The following is a 14,356-nucleotide window of genomic DNA, read 5'->3' as shown; positions in this document are numbered from 1 at the left end:
TCCCCGGAAAGAAGCCATACTTCCCCCTGGTTGACCAGAGAACCCCAGTTAGCCTGATGACTGTTATGTTATCTGAGCACAGGCTGCGAATCTGCCAGGACCAGAATTGGGAAGACGGCATAGGTGAAGTTTAGGGGTGTGCTGTTGAGTGCCCGGGAGGGGAACTTGTCTCAGAAAAGGGGCCAGCTAGCTGCTGACAGCTGGGGAGTGGATTCAAATGCACATTCATAAGAAGCAGATTCTAAATGCTTTAACTCAGAAAGCAAACAGCCATAGAGTACCCAGGCCCAAAGAGATGCCAGTGGACATCTGGTTAACTTCCCATTTTCAAGCAGAATGAGATAATAATGCACACCTGTATGACCTTTTACAAAACTCACAGACATCAGTCTGATCCTCACAGATCCCATAACTTGCCATTATAATCTGATTTTACAGAAGAGGAGAGCGAGGCTCAGAGAGGTGAACTATCTTGCTCAGGGTCACACAGCAGCAAATCACAAAGGCAGGACCCCAAGTTTTAATAACTCAGTTCCGTCATCCATGTACTTATTTGCTTACTTGCCAGCCAGCCCCTAAGCTGTACACAGGATACAGACGGCTGAAGCAGACAGTCATGATGGCCCCGCCATCGCCAAGGTTACTGTCCTTTGGGGAACATCATACAAATACCCCAAGAGTGACAACAGGGGAAGCATGGGGTGCTGGCCAGGGGATGAGGCGGGCGGGGGGGGGGGGGTCCCTCAGATAGTGATTTGCTTTTCCCAGTACTGACTCCCCGGACCCCTCCACTGGATATGGCCATGGCTGTCTCTCCTCAGAGCTGTTTCCGTTATTAGCTTCGTTACCCGCCCGGGCCTGAGTTGATGAGAACTACTCACTCCCCTGCTTATCCACCAGCTGGTGAGATCCCGGAGTGTCTGCCCTGTCCTATGCCAGCCTGTTCAGTTTCACTACTCCCTGGCCATCCTCCACTGTTGGGTACCACCCTGGTAGTGGGAACTAGAGGAGATGCCCACTGTCCAGATGAATGATCCAGAACATGTGCCCAGCAAGGAAGAGAGGAGCATTTTGAATGAAGGAGTTCCCAGAGTCTCCACCAGCGTCTTCCTTGAAAATTGTCAAGCCTTTGTCCTCAGTGAATTACAGACTCACCCTTATCCTTGATTGTCTCCTTGCCTGGTCAGCATGAAGAAGGGCCTTTATCTGTGACCTACACTTCTTCCTTGTCCAGGCTTCCCCATTTATTGAGTGAGTCCTAATGGGGTTTTCTGCTGTCTGTTGCCCTTGGCTCTTTTTCTCCGGGACTGACTACCACCCCTGTCTCCCGTCTGGTGCAGGGCACTGGATCTTTCTTACCACCGCCTTCGGGCATGGTGACCAACTGTCAGAATGTGCCCTTTGGCCGCTGCTTACTACCTGTACCCTTGACCATGTGCATGGTCTATGATTCACCTCCATCTTAAGGACCTCTTAACTTTCCATTCAGATTAGCTCTCTGGGAACCCAAGGGCTAGAGCTCAGTTTTTAGTGGTGTGTAGTGGCCACTAGAGGGAAGCAAAAGCTAGGATTTACTAAAGGAACGGGCCACCCTTGGGTTGCTGGAACCAAGGCTGGACCCTGCCCTGGATGGGGAACACCACGGGCCCACCCATGTGGGAAACAGACAGACAACTGTTTGGTGCCTGGCGAAGGGTAAGTGCTCAGTAAATGTTTCCTGGATGAAATTCCTAGTTCTAGAAATGAGAAAGCAAGTGACGTGATCACAAAATTAGTTGGGGTCAGGGTCCCATCTTCCCCATTCTCAGGCCAGGGTGCTGTTCCATCCCATAGTACATCAGCCCTCCTCCTTCTCTGCCCCTTCCCTGCTCCTCCTCTGTGGGTCAACTCAGGTAAACCGTCTCCCTAGCCAAGTTCAAATTTTGAAACCCTTCTGGATAAGCAGTAGACTGTTTTCTCTGTCCCTTATTCCTAATTTGTCACTGAGTCCTGCCAGGTTATTAAAAATCTTTTCTTGTTTTCTGGGTAGCTCCCTTGCCATTCCAGGCCCTCATCAGCCACATCCCTGTCTCCTCAGGGTCTCCTTTCTCCCATGTTCCACCTTCATGTCCTCTGTTATTTCATAATTTACATATAAATTTGCATACAAATTCTACCAGCCTCCTCCAGGCATTCACAACTCTCCATAACCCTCCCCAGCCACCTGGTCAACTACTTGCCCATATATTTGTTCTCTTTGGTGTTTTGATGGTGCCCTGAATATGTCCTGGTTATTACTGCCTCTGGACTTCTTCTTTTAAAAAATATTTTATTTATTTATTTGTCAGAGAGAGAGAGAGAGCATGAAGAAGCGCACCAGCAGGGGGAGAAGCAGACTTCCTGCTGAGCAAGGATCCTGATGTGGGACTTGATCCCAGGATCCTGGGATCATGACCTGAGCTGATGGCAGACGCTTAACCAATCGAGCCACCCAGGTGTCCCTCCCTCTGAACTTCTGTTGATGGGTGTCATTCTAATGGAAAGATTCCATTTTGCTCTCCAGACCCCATCTTACCCAGTGTCAAAGGTCATGTGCAACTCTAGGTTCCCCACTATCTCACACATTCTTTGGCAGTGGTCTCCACAGAGGGCTTTCCTCTTCCTGGAACTAATCTTGTCTGCCCCATGTGTTTAGATACTCTCTCAGTCAGAAAGAGCACTCACTTTGGGTGGTTCGTGTCTAGGTGTATATATTATAAAACGTTATATTTCCTGGCTATTTGGCTTGGCGACTGAATACTCATGTTTAAATTGTCTCCTTCATTTGATCAATTTTCTCCTATTCAATGGCATTGTATCAACAATGGATCATCCCAGAGTTCTGTGTTTGGTACCAGACAAAATTATTGTGTGTGGGACATCATAGCATTTTTCTTCAAAAGTTTTAGTTTCTTGAGTTTTTTTTTCCCCTACCAAAAATGTGCCAATATTTCTAACTCAGAATCTGTGTCTCAGTTAGTAGTCATGGCAATGGTGTAAGGGGCAACTGGTAAGGCTGAGAGTTCACTGCATGGCAACATGGGGGTTTATAGTCCGGATTTGGAACTCAGCACCCCTGACTGAGCCCAAGTTCCACCACTGACTAGCTATGTTGCCTTGGAAATGCTAAAAATACAAGGTCTGCCTATGCTTTAGTTCCTCACCCAAAACATTTAAGTTTTGGAGAGTTGCTGTTTTGATTAAAGATTGTATCGCATGTGAAGCATGTGCTGTCCCATTAATGGCTATTGTTCTTTTTACTGTTTTCATTTTTCTTTTCTTTTCTTTTCTTTTTTTTTTTTTGAGAGCGAGAGAGAGAGAGAGAGAGAGTGAGTGAGTGAGTGCACCCGCATGCAAGTCGGGGAGGGGAGCAGGGCAGAAGGAGAGAGAGAGAGAATCTTACGCAGACTCCGTGCTGAGTGCAATTCTGGACTGGGGCTCAGTCATACGACCCTGAGATCACGACCTTAATTGAAATCAAAAGTCAGATGCTTAACTGACCGAGCCACTCAGACGCCCCAGCTTTCATTATTATTCGGTGTGACTGGCTGAGTCACTAAGTGTACATGACATAGTCTCCTTCCTTTAGAGAGAGAAGGTACTAATTTTATTTTTGAATTTTTTTTTATAATGTACATACAGAGAAGTGCACCTATCAGTTCAATGAATTTTCTCAAACTGAATACATCTATGTGATGAGCACTTGGATCATGAAAGAGAACGTGAGCCTCACTCACACTCCCTCCAGGCCCTATCCTCCCCCAACCCATTATCCATAGCATTTTATTAAAAAAGATTTATTTTAGAGAGAGACAGAGCCCATGCTAGAGGTGGGAGGGGCAGAGAGAGAAGGAGAGAGAATCTCAAGCAGACTCTGTACTGAGTACAGAGCCTGACACAGGGCTTGATCTCATGACCCTGAGATCAGGACCTGAACCAAAATCAAGAGCTACCCAGGTGCCCCATATATTTTTTTTTTTTTTTTTTTTTACCTGTAGTGAAAACATTAAGCATGAGATCTGTCCTCTTAACAACTGTTTCAGTGCACAATATGGCACTGTTGACTCTAGGTACAATGCAGCAGATCTCTAGAATATAGGATACTCCCTTCTCTACCCCCTTGTCCCACTGTGCTCAGTGGCTATGAGCAGTGGAGTTTCAGCAGAATCATACAATTTTGGCTTTCTCTGATAGCTGCAGGAGCTGGGGCTAAAAATTATGGGAGAGTATTAAACTGTAGGTCCAAATGGAATCTCTGGGCTAGAATAAGATTTAACAGCTATGGCAGAATGCAAAGTCAAGCTCACAGACCCTCCATGGACTAGGGAGAGATGAGAATTTTATTCTCCTTTAACTATAAATCAACGATGTCAAATGTGGGTCATGAGCAGCCATCCATACAGTTCCAACAAAAGAGAGGAAACACCTACATAGGTGTCTTTAAAATGTCATAATTCTTTCTTTGTGCCCCTCTGTATGTGATTAGGAGTCTAGCATATAGAAAGGGCCCATGTGATGAGATGGAATTAAAGAAAGCTGATGGCCCCAGGAACACATACCATCCTGGCTAGAAGCTCCTGGTGGTAGCACGTAGGTGGACAGCAGATGTCTTTAGAGAAGGACAGAAATTTGGGTGGCACTTGCGCAAATTACAGAAACTTGGGGACTGCACCTGTGGAAAGGCTCTTAGGCCTTACATTTTAGCAAAAAAGGACAAGAATGAGCTCTTAATTACAGAGATGGTAGTAGTGCCAACCTTGGGATATATTTGGTGTATTTCAGACCCCTCCCCCCCAAAAAAGGGGAGGGGAAGTCTCCCTGAGCTGAAAACTTTGGTATACAAGTGGGAAATCACAGCCCCCTCTCAGCACCACAACAGGGGAGCCCACCCTGAACATTCATTCACCCTCCTCCCCACTTTCTTGGGTCTGCAGCTCCGGGTAACACATGGAGTTCTGAACAAGAGAAGCTCAGCTCTCAGTCCTGACACAAAGCTACACTCGTCTTCCAGTGTTCACACCACCCCTTCCAGAAGGTCTGGTCAACTTCAAACCAGCTTGGTTTCTGAAGGTGAGAGACTGCCTAGGTTATCTTAGGCAGACATAAAGGTAGAAATTCTTCTCCTTTAAGGCTGACCTCAAGTTACTCACTCACTCATTCATTCATTCACCAAACATGTATTGAGCATCTTCACCCGTGGATTCACAGCCAGGATAGAATACAATCCCCAGATAACCTGCCTCTGGGCAGAAGGCACTGGGAATTCAGTCCCAGGGCTGCTTCTCTTTCAGCAAAGGGCAGGAAGCAGCGGTCCCTCACTCGCTGGACTTCCAGAAACAGTCCTGTGTCTCTATGTGGGGCACTCACACCTCAACACAGGTGTTGCTAGAAGCTGTAACATGGATTTTTTTTTTTTTTTTTAATCTCAGCAAGTGAAGTTTGAGAAAATAAAGACACCCTATACATCAGGGAAATGGAAAATTACAGCCAGAAATTCATGATTCATTCCCGAGGCATAAAGCCACGAGTGCCACAAGTGCCACCAAATCTCCAAAGGCCAAATATTGACCTCAGGCTCACTGGTGAAGGAGGGAGAACATGTAAGACCCCCAACTGTGAGGGAGTTTTGCCCTTCCTATGCCAGAAAGAGAAAATGAATGAAATGCAGTTTGCTATGGTAAAAGAGTCAGTAGTTTTAGCCAATGTACAACAAATCCGTAGTATAGGAACTATAGGGCCCTTCCTAGTATGTTCTTAAATATAGCCGGACCAGAAGGAAACAGCATGGACATCTCCTCTGGCCTTCAAACTTTAGTGGATCCCTTTTGTACACAATAAAATCTTAACCTTGTTACAAGCATCCTCTGCCACACCTGCTTGTCAGTCCTTCCTTCTGCCACAGCAACCTACAGCCCACAGTCGTAGCCACAGACGGCACTGAACATCCAAGCACCTTGGGTCAGCTGTCCCGTCTGCCTGCAATAGCCTCCCTCCAGGTCCCGCCTGCTATATTCCCCTGCTCCTTTATGGTCCAGCTCAATTTCCTTACCCGCTGATTGGTTGGTTACTTGAGTTATTCATTCAAAAAAGTGTTGTTGAGTACAATGTGCCAAGTACTCCATTAGGTCCTGGGGTTCAGCAGTGGCCCAGAAAACCTCTTCTACCCTCCTGGAGCCTGCATTCTTGTAGGGGAGGCAGGCGGTAAACAGGAGAATCAGGCAAAGTAAGCAGAACCTTGGAAAGATAGTGGTAAGCACGAGAGAGAAGAACAGAGCATGGAAAGGGTAGAGGTGTGTGGGTGGTGGTGGGGTAAGCGGAATCTAATGGTTCTGCAAGGATTTCCAAACCCTACCACCTCCGAAGTCTCCTTCCCTACATATTCCCTGGTCCCTCCGCTACAGTATCAGCATCAGCTTCTTCGTGTTTACACATGTGGGTGGGGCTCTGCGACTGGAACTGGAGCCCCCAGAGGCTCTGCATCTTCAAACTCCAGCCCCCCATATGCTTTCCTCCGGAAACTTGCTCAAAGCCACACAGTTCACATGGTGTGTCCGGAATTGGGAGAGAACTGTGTCCACAGAAGTCAGAATCTAATGCATCCTTCTTCTGTCTTTTCCCCTTGGTGCTCTTTCCCCTGCAGCTTTCCCTCCTTGTTTACTTTCCTGTTTGCACCTGGGGTTTTCTTAATACTCTCCTGAGAAAACATCCTCATAAATTAATTTCCCTCCCACTAATGACTTCTGAATAGGACCAACCTCTCATCGAATAACTGGGGGAAAAAACAAGATCTCTCATGGCAACGCATTTGCAGAGAAAATAATTTATTCAAACTGTGGGGTTTCAAAAATATGTCCCACAGATCCTCTGGTATGCCACCCTTCGGTTTCCTCTACTTGACCGTGGGCGGGATTTAGCGGCTTGGATCTAATGAGTGGAATATGCTGGAAGGGAGGCTGATGTGTGCCTTCTGCAGCTGGGATGTAAGAAGAATTGCCGCTTCCTCCTTGCTCTCTGTGGTATGACCAGCTGTGAGGAGGCCAGCCGCCGTGTTGTGAGCTGTCTTGGAAGCAGATCTGCCACCCAACCCCCACTCTCCGTCGGACCTTCAGAGACTACAGGTGTGGTTAGTGCCCTGACTGCAACCTCCTGAGACACTTGGAACCAGGGCCACCGAGCTAGGCCACTCTTGGATTCCTGACCCATGGAAACTACTGTTTGTTGTGCAAAGTCGCTAAGCTTTGAGGTAATTTGTTTGGCAGCAATAGATAATTGAGTGAGTTCTGTCCTGGTTCTGACTGATCTTCAGGAAGTCAGTTAACCTTGCTCAGCCTTAGTTTCTCAGTTGTGAGTAAAGTGGGTTTGGGTCAGAAGGCTCGAAGCGGTGCCAGGTCCCACACCCTGTGTTCTCCAAACAAAACTAAAACACTCGAGGGACAGTGTAGTTTGGGCCAGCTGTGTATAAAATGTACCAGTCTCGGTCTCTCTGGGGATATTTCTGCAGATTCAGACAGCAAAGCGGTCATCATCTGAACCCACAGATGGAAGCCGGGTTCTGAGAGGTGATACTCAACTTCGAAGGGGAGACACGAGAGTCCCACACACAGAAGATTTCAGGCTTAGGAGGAGCCTTGGGGAGATGATAAGCTTTCCATAGGTGTGATCTTACTAGCTGACAGTATGTTTCCATGAGTAGCAGTTCACTAAGAGCTACAGATGGGAGGTGGAAGCTCAGAGAGTTTCGGGAAGTTGCTCAAAGCCACACAGTTCTTAAGCTCCAGAGCTGAGAACTGAACCACAAACCCTCTTGCTGCTTTCTACCTTCCGTTACTCTCAGCTGTCTCCCTGACGACTGGCCTGAGGGCTACACTGGGCAGGCTGAGGACAGGCTATGGCTCTTTCTGGAAGAAACTGTGCTCCTTCAGGCTGCTGCCAGAGTTCCATTTCCTAGGGCCTGATTTCATTCTGCCCCACGCCTGTGGGCGGCCACCCCAGATGGGGGTCTGCCCTTGGGTGACCGCCCTGAATGCTGCCAGGGGCAAGGGACACGGCCTGGGGCAAAAAGATGAGTGTGGCCAATTAGATTCCATCTTGCAAAAAGGTTTACTCAGAAGTAGTAAGAGAACAATACACTTAACCTAGGACAGTAAAGGTTTTTGAGGGGAGAAAGATGTGAGCGGCCCTAATGACCACAGGCAAGTCAAGATTTTGCGGGAACAGCAGCTTAGACCAAGTGGTGGCAATAAAGTGAGGAAAAGGCATATCTGGCGTGGAACCTGGAGACAGGGGCTTGAACTGGAGCCAGAAGCGAGGTCCCTCCCACCGCCTGGATCCAGGACCATCCTGTGGGCCCTGGCTCCGCGGAGTCCAGATGGACTGTGGCCACTAGGATTTGCTTGCTATGCGACCCTACCTCATCAGTTCTCCTCCCTGAGTTATCTGCACCGTGATCTCACCCTGCAACTAAGAGAATTTCACTAGCATTGGTGTGGCTGGCACAATATGTAAAAACAAAACTGTGTGATTATAAAATTCCCAGAGGCACAAGGGGTTTTGTTTTCATTTTTTTTAAAAGCAAAACACACACCCAAAGACCTTCTTCGTGGATTCTGACCACCGAACAACATAAAACACCAGCGACACCAAAAGCGGTGTTTCGTGGCACTGGGATACACAGGACGGGAGCCCTCCTCCCTCCCCAAATGAGCTGTGGCTATGAACAAACCAACCGCTTTCCAGTTTTTAAGAGATTGCTCCACACCTTGCAAAAGAGGTATAATCTGCTCATAGAAATACAAAGACCAGCTATGACCTATATAGGGTTTGAGTGGCATATGATTAGAGAACAGGTTTGTGAGCTTCTAAAGGCCACTTGTGATAGGCATAAACTAGTGCCTCAGAAAAGACTGCATTTTGGGCAATGGTGCCCTCTGAGTAGCCTTGACCTGCCAAAAAATGGCCCTTTGTAGCACCAGGACAGACAGATACAGTGTAAAGTTCCTGGCTGACAACGCAGCGTCCTGGATGCGGCTCCTAGCTCTGTCACTCAGTAGCTATGTGTCTCGGATAAGCAATTGCAACTGCCTCCATCTCTAAAACAAAAAACATGGACTAGAGGATCGCCAAGGCCCATTCCTGCTCCGGAAACTGTGTGTGATTCAAAGATTCTCAACTGCTCTGCACAGCTGGCAGCTTAAGCAGTCACTCACCATACCCAAATGAGGACCACATTACCACAGAATGCCTAGAAAACTCCACACACAAAAAAACCCAGAGCACATGGTCTGGCCACGGGGTATACTCTCCACAGTCAGAACGACTTTAGTCTATACGTGGATGCATGGCTTCCCTAGGGCTGTTTTCCTTCTAGAAGGGCCTGAATGGGTGACAAAAAACAAAAGGGACTTTTTCTGCATGGCTCATTTCTTATCTCAACTCCACACCCAACACGGGGCTTGAACTCCTGACCCAGAGGTCAAGAGTTGCTTGCTCCCCTGACTGAGCCAGCCAGGCAGCCTCTTATCTCATTTATATTTAAGATAATTCCAGGTCAGAAGTGTAGAAATACATACAGTTTTGACCTCTTGCCCCCCCCCACCTTTTTTGTCTCTTCGCTTTTTTCTAAAAGAAATCTGGAAAACCTAAGCCTCGTCTGGCTTCTTTGTTTCAGGTTTTCTTATAAACACACTGGTGGCCAAGATGCCCTTCAACAGACGAACGGATAAAGACGACATGGTCCATAATACAATGGAATATTATTCAGCCATCAGAAAGGATGAACACCCAACTTTTGTATCAACATGGGCAAGACTGGAGGAGATTATGCTGAGTGAAGTAAGTCAAGCAGAGAAAATCGGTTATCATATGGTTTCGCTTACTTGTGGAACATAAGGAATAATGCGGTGGACATGGGGAGAAGGAGAGGAGAAGTGAGTTGGGGGAAATTGGAGGGGGAGATGAACCATGAGAGAATATGGACTCCGGGAAACAAATTGAGTGTTTTAGAAGGGAGGGGGTTGGGGGGATGGGTGAGCCTGGTGATGGGCATTAAGGAGGGCACGGACTGCATGGAGCACTGGGTGCTATAAGCAAACAATGAATCATGGAACACTACATCAGAAACTAGTGATGTATTGTATGGTGACTAACATAACATAATAAAAAAAATCAGTCAATTTTTAAAAAACCCACTGGTGGCCACACCCTGCTCTTTATTCAGCACCCCACCAAACCTCTAGGCAAATTATTTACATTCCCCTCCAATTTTGCTTTACGCTAACCCTGCAGCGCCCACTTGCTGGAGGCGTGCGGGGCGCCGCTGGTCCCAGGGCCTCAGTGACTCGTGAGGAGCTGGTGCACAGGTCATTCATGGAACTACCGTCATGCTCATCATTTCTAATGGAACAGCAGTTCAGGGTTTTAAAGCTTCCGGCCTGTTACCCCTCCACTGGGAAAGGATTTGTAACTTTAACTGCGGCCTCTTCCCCACAGAGGATCAGCGCACTTTAGAAAGAAAATCTACCAGTCCCCAGCAGCCCCAGAGAGCCTAAATGCAAGAGGGTGGTTTGTTCTGCGTTTTAATATCCCTGAAACATGGTGGTGAATGGCTCTAAAGCCATTTTAGGATACCCTGAAACCCCCATCTGACTGTTCCTCTCAGCTCCCCTTCATCCACAGGCTACAGACCCCTCCCCACGGCCCCCCTTCTCTGAGAGTGACATGCTCAGCCACTGGGACTGGCACAGTGTGGCACTCACATGGTAGACTCCACTAGCCCCCAGGACACCATGAGACAGCACGGCGGAGAGGCAGGTAGAGCCCTAGGCCAAGAGTCAAGAGTCTGGGTGGCCACTGGTTCTTGCCCTCCATGGCTGGTGATCCTGAGCAAGACGGCAGATCTTTCTGGGCCTGTTTACTCACTTATTAAGAGAGCACTGCGTATGTGGAAAAAGATACATAAAAAGGCATCCTTGAGCTCTGCCTTCGTGTTCTGATTCACAGTTTGTCCTTCACTGACTCCCATGGTGGCCAGTGCCAAGGACTGAGCCCACGGGTGGGTGGTGAGCAGCTGCAGCCACTGAGCGCTGGGGCCTCTGGGGGCCCCACCATGTGCTCTGCTACATGTGGCCATTTGGAAAGACATTCTGCTTAAATGTCCTTATTATCATTGCCATTCTGATATTATAATACCCTCCGAAAGAAACGAGGGAAAAGTCTGTCTCCTTCCTGCTCCAGACACAGCATCTTTAGTTCACATTTAAAAATGTCTCTTGCTGTAAGTTTTTTCATGGAAAATTCTGTTCTCTTCTTTTAGTGTCACCGTGTCCCAGAAGAGTCAGCATTGCTTTAATAACTTCTAAATGTCAGCCAGCTTATCCATAGCGTACACACGTACCTTCCTCCTTGACCACAATTATACCGAGTGACCACTTCTTGACTACTTAACTAAGAGTAATAAAGGCCGCTCTTCTCTCTGTCCCTATCTCACGCTGTTCCATGCCATTCCCCAGTTCCTGTGGCAAGGTCATTCAAAATCACCCCACTGTCTGAAGGAAGGCAAGTATGAGAAGGCACATCTTGCAATGTCAATTTAAGAAAAACACACCATGTTATATTTGTACTTGTCAAAACCACAATGTTATTTAACCTAACGTGTTTGCCTTTTCGTTCTTGCTGTCAGCAAACCCGAAGATGAATTCACTTCCAGCATGGCAGTGGGGACTCGGACTGCTCAAAACCCCTTGCTCATTCCTTTTCTGAGTCCTCATCATAGGATTTTCTTCTAAACCCTTTACATTCTATATAAGCAAACAAACTACTCATCAACAGGAGGGAGTCTTGCTCATGACTTTCTGAGTAAAGAGAGGTCATAAAATGTGAAGGCTCTCTCCTTCATTCTTTACCTATTCCTCCGTTGCCTAGGGAGCCAGGCTCAAGTCCCCGAGCATCTAATTTAGGGTCTCTGAGATCTAATTCCTCAATCTTTCCAACTCATCTGCTACCAGACTGACCGTCTGCTCCAAGTCACAGCGACACTTGCTGATTCCCAATATACCCAACATTTTCCCAACTCCCTGACTCATATGTATGGCATTTTCTGTCCAGAATAGGTTCTATCTCCCTCTGCCAAGCCATACTTCTCTCACCTTCTGGAAATCCTTCCCCACATTCATGCCCAGCTCAGATGCAGCCCCATTCCTGAACCCGTCCACAAGCAGTTCCAAATAACTCCCTCCCTACCTTTCTAGCGGAATGCCATTTGTACACCTTACAGCATGTTCTTGCCTTGGATATTTGTCTATATTCCTGCATCTTCCATAGGATTGAAAGTGATTTAACAGCATAGCCTGCGTGTTTTGTAAATTTTTCTTATATAGAGACGATTTTCAATTATTGTTGATTTAAATTTGCTGAAATAGATGGAAAGTGCTATACTCTGATTCCTCACATTTTTGAAACTTCTACATCCCCCGTTTCCTCCATATGGACTCTCTTGTGTTTATTTTTGAAATTCTCCATCTTTCTTAGACTTTTAGTTAAAATCTCAAGTACTTTTGGGAAATAGGTGGAGTAGGTATTTTATTTTCTTTTTAAGATTATTTATTTATTTATCTGACAGAGAGAGATCACAAGTAGGCAGAGAGGCAGGCAGAGAGAGGGGGAGAAGCAGGCTCCCCGCTGAGCAGAGAGCCCAACACAGGGCTTGATCCCAGGACTCTGAGATCACAACCCAAGCCGAAGGTAGAGGCGCAACTCACTGAACCACCCGGGCGCCCCTGGAGTAGGTATTTTAAATGCTGTTTATTGGCTTGTGATTTTGGACTTTTCATTGGGCCAACATTAATTTTGAGGAAATCCCTCATAATTTTTTTTAAAGATTTTATTTATTTATTTGACAGAGAGAGAGAGAGATCACAAGTAGGCAGAGAAGCAGGCAGAGAGAGAGGGAAGCAGGCTCCCTGCTGAGCAGAGAGCCCACTGCGGGACTTGATCCCAGGACCCTGAGATCATGACCTGAGCCAAAGGCAGCGGCTTAACCCACTGAGCCACCCAGGCACCCTCTCTCATAATTCTTTAAAAATTACTTCATTTAAAATATATTTTATAGATCAAGAGGGAAAAACGCAATGCTCCTTTATGATATATGAAAAGAGGAGTTATGAGTCCCAGAGACTTTTGCTATACTCCTATACTCTTCTGTACAAGATAAGCACAGGATGTGGAGGACGGAATGAGAGAGATACACGACAGATTGCCACTACCTATTTTTCTGGTAGTATGAGACAGTATGGCCAAGAATTCTAGGTGCCTCCCAAGTCCATTCAGCCCTGACTTCTTAGTAATGAAGATTCATTTCTTTTTGGAGAGACTGTACATTGCCACCTACTAAAAGAGTATTTTCCCCAGGTCTCCTTGCAGCTAAAGTAGCTATGTTATCAGAAGTTGGCCAGTGGGATGAAAGCCCAAGTGCCACCTACAGCTAGTCTCCTTAGTGTGGGGGTGTGTGGGGGACACGGCTCTTCTTCCCTGTGGCGCAGTCCATTCCCTGCAACACCTGCCATCTTGGAATAGGAGTTAGAGCACATAGTGGAGGAAGGAGCTAGAAGGAGCCCGAGTATGGATGATGCTATGGGTCTTTTCCACCAGTCCTAGATTACTTATCCTCAGGTGTCTGCTATGTGAGAGGAAAAAAAAAAATACCAAAAATAAATTTCTCCTTAGTTAAGCCAGTGTCCTTTGGAGATTTTGTATGTAGCTAAGTCTTCTAATCCTAACTGATACAGGTGAGAGGATTTTTTTGAAGGTAGAAAGGGGAGTTTTGGAAATGTTTTTTAAATCTTCATGATTTTCTGATCAGAAAGGAAAGGAAGTTCAAAAGCAGCTTGGATCTGAGGACCACATATCTTTGACCAAAGAAGACAGGGAGTGAGGGGATGCCCCAGAATCAGTTAGGAGAGCTCAGTTGACAAAAAAGCCTGTAACATGGATGCTCTGAAACCCAAGTGACCAGAAGAAACTGGAACAGATGGAAGGGCCAAGTACTCAGGGGTCAGGCTGCGGCCATCTTAGAAAACTCAAGGACTGCTGGTACAAGCAGAGCCCAAAATGTCTCATCTAACAGAGAAGATGAGAAACAAGCTGTAAATCAGCGTAAGAAGTAAATATGGGACAACGTAGAGTGGTCGACAGTGACTGAGGTTTTGTGAGAATATCTGTATATCATATACATTCTTCTCAAATTTGCTTCATTTTCTGTATTTTAATGTTCACAAACTTAATATTTACAAGAGTATTTCCAAGTTTACAGTTTTCAAAACATCTTTACATGAAATATCCCCCT

The 14,356-nt window shown here is 46.6% G+C and overlaps 1 protein-coding gene across 14 annotated transcripts in view; it reads right to left on the bottom strand.

Moving 5' to 3' along the window:
- Positions 1–14,356, bottom strand: part of KALRN (kalirin RhoGEF kinase) — a 672,007-nt gene that overhangs the window by 151,917 nt on the left and 505,734 nt on the right. The window contains exon 1 of one of the 14 annotated variants that reach the window (XM_046002941.1): positions 1,156–1,292. The exons of the other annotated variants lie outside the window; for them this stretch is intronic. The gene's annotated coding sequence lies outside the window, so the exon portion shown is untranslated. Of the gene's footprint in view, positions 1–1,155; positions 1,293–14,356 lie in introns of those variants that run through there. 14 annotated transcript variants of the gene reach the window in all.

The sequence above is a fragment of the Meles meles genome, chromosome 4 (genome assembly GCF_922984935.1).
Source record: "Meles meles chromosome 4, mMelMel3.1 paternal haplotype, whole genome shotgun sequence".
In the NCBI taxonomy this organism is placed as follows: Eukaryota; Metazoa; Chordata; class Mammalia; order Carnivora; family Mustelidae; genus Meles; species Meles meles.
Note: the sequence above shows the minus strand (reverse complement) of the source record. Positions and strands in the feature narration are given on the sequence as shown.